Raw genomic sequence first — 2,073 nt, forward strand, 5'->3', positions numbered from 1 at the left:
TTTCTTCTACTTTTTCAGTGACACAAAGTTCAAGCTGCTTATCTAATTGGTGAAAATGCAATGTCTGTTTATCAGGACTCACTTTGACTATATATGTTGTACCAAGAGATGTTTATCGTTTACGGCCATACCAGCCTGGGTACGCCCTGATCTCGTCTGATCTCGGAAGCTAAGCAGGTAGGCCTGGTTAGTACTTGGATGGGAGACCGCCTGGGAATACCAGGTGCTGTAAGCTTTTTTGTCCACGAGGGTGTGCTCTTACACTATTTCATCCACAACACTGCCTTGTAGTAAGCATTTAATGATGACTTGACTAAAGCAGCTTCCTGCTGCACAATGCAGTTCTGTTTATCAGACTCACTTGACGATATATGTTGTACCAAGAGATTGCTTTATCGATTTCCGGTCCATACCAGCCTGGGTTACGCCCTGATCTCGTCTGATCTCGGAAGCCTGAAGCAGGGTCGGGCCTGGTTAGTACTTGGCATGGGAGAGCAGCCTGGGAATACCAGGTGCTGTAAGCTTTTTGTCCACGAGGGTGTGCTCTTACACTATTTCATCAGCAACACTGCCTTGTAGTAAGCATTTAATGATGAATTGACTAAATGCAGCTTCCTGCTGCAAATGCAGTCTGTTTATCAGACTCACTTGAACTATATATGTTGTACCAAGAGATTGTTTATCGTTTACGGCCATACCAGCCTGGGTACGCCCGATCTCGTCTGATCTCGGGAAGCTAAGCAGGGTCGGGCCTGGTTAGTACTTGGATGGAGACCGCCTGGGAATACCAGGTGCTGTAAGCTTTTGTCCACGAGGGTGTGCTCTTACACTGATTCATCAGCAACACTGCCTTGTAGTAAGCATTTAATGATGAATTGACTAAATGCAGCTTCCTGCTGCAAAATGCAGTCTGTTTATCAGACTAACTTTGACTATATATGTTGTACCAGAGATTGTTTATCGTTACAGGCCATACCATCTTGGGTACGCCCCGATCTCGTCTGATCTCGGAAGCTAAGCAGGGTCGGGCCTGGTTAGTACTTGGATGGGAGACCGCCTGGGAATACCAGGTGCTGTAAGCTTTTTGTCCACGAGGGTGTGCTCTTACACTATTTCATCAGCAACACTGCCTTGTAGTAAGCATTTAATGATGAATTGACTAAATGCAGCTTCCTGCTGCAAAATGCAGTCTGTTTATCAGACTCACTTTGACTATATATGTTGTACCAAGAGATTGTTTACGTTTACGGCCATACCAGCCTGGGTACGCCCGATCTCGTCTGATCTCGGAAGCTAAGCAGGGTCGGGCCTGGTTAGTACTTGGATGGAGACCGCCTGGGAATACCAGGTGCTGTAAGCTTTTTGTCCACGAGGGTGTGCTCTTACACTATTTCATCAGCAACACTGCCTTGTAGTAAGCATTTAATGATGAATTGACTAATGCAGCTTCCTGCTGCAAAATGCAGTCTGTTATCAGACTCACTTTGACTATATATGTGTACCAAGAGATTGTTTATCGTTACTGCCATACCAGCTGGGTACGCCCGATCTCGTCTGATCTCGGAAGCTAAGCAGGGTCGGGCCTGGTTAGTACTTGGATGGGAGACCCGCCTGGGAAATACCAGGTGCTGTACGCTTTTTTGTCCACGAGGGTGGGCTCTTACACTATTTCATCAGCAACACTGCCTTGTAGTAAGCATTTAATGATGAATTGACTAAATGCAGCTTCCTGCTGCAAAATGCAGTCTGTTTATCAGACTCACTTTGACTATATATGTTGTACCAAGAGATTGTTTATCGTTTACGGCCATACCAGCCTGGGTACGCCCGATCTCGTCTGATCTCGGAAGCTAAGCAGGGTCGGGCCTGGTTAGTACTTGGATGGGAGACCGCCTGGGAATACCAGGTGCTGTAAGCTTTTTGTCCACGAGGGTGTGCTCTTACACTATTTCATCAGCAACACTGCCTTGTAGTAAGCATTTAATGATGAATTGACTAAATGCAGCTTCCTGCTGCAAATGCAGTCTGTTTATCAGACTCACTTTGACTATATATGTTGTACCAAGAGATTGT

The 2,073-nt window shown here is 45.9% G+C and overlaps 2 non-coding genes and 4 pseudogenes across 2 annotated transcripts; all 6 read left to right on the forward strand.

Moving 5' to 3' along the window:
* Nucleotides 1-117: 117 nt before the first annotated feature.
* On the forward strand, nucleotides 118-235 carry LOC115190542 (uncharacterized; annotated as a pseudogene).
* A 449-nt stretch (nucleotides 236-684) lies between these two features.
* Nucleotides 685-803, forward strand: LOC115190533 (uncharacterized; annotated as a pseudogene).
* A 158-nt stretch (nucleotides 804-961) lies between these two features.
* Nucleotides 962-1,082, forward strand: LOC115190539 (uncharacterized; annotated as a pseudogene).
* Nucleotides 1,083-1,242: 160 nt separating this feature from the next.
* Nucleotides 1,243-1,360, forward strand: LOC115190519 (5S ribosomal RNA). Its single transcript, XR_003877315.1, has one exon. It is a non-coding gene; the product is annotated as a 5S ribosomal RNA (ribosomal RNA).
* A 157-nt stretch (nucleotides 1,361-1,517) lies between these two features.
* Nucleotides 1,518-1,636, forward strand: LOC115190549 (uncharacterized; annotated as a pseudogene).
* Nucleotides 1,637-1,799: 163 nt separating this feature from the next.
* LOC115190570 (5S ribosomal RNA) lies at nucleotides 1,800-1,918 on the forward strand. Its single transcript, XR_003877345.1, has one exon. It is a non-coding gene; the product is annotated as a 5S ribosomal RNA (ribosomal RNA).
* Nucleotides 1,919-2,073: the final 155 nt, after the last annotated feature.

The sequence above is a fragment of the Salmo trutta genome, unplaced genomic scaffold (assembly GCF_901001165.1).
Source record: "Salmo trutta unplaced genomic scaffold, fSalTru1.1, whole genome shotgun sequence".
Taxonomy (NCBI): Eukaryota; Metazoa; Chordata; class Actinopteri; order Salmoniformes; family Salmonidae; genus Salmo; species Salmo trutta.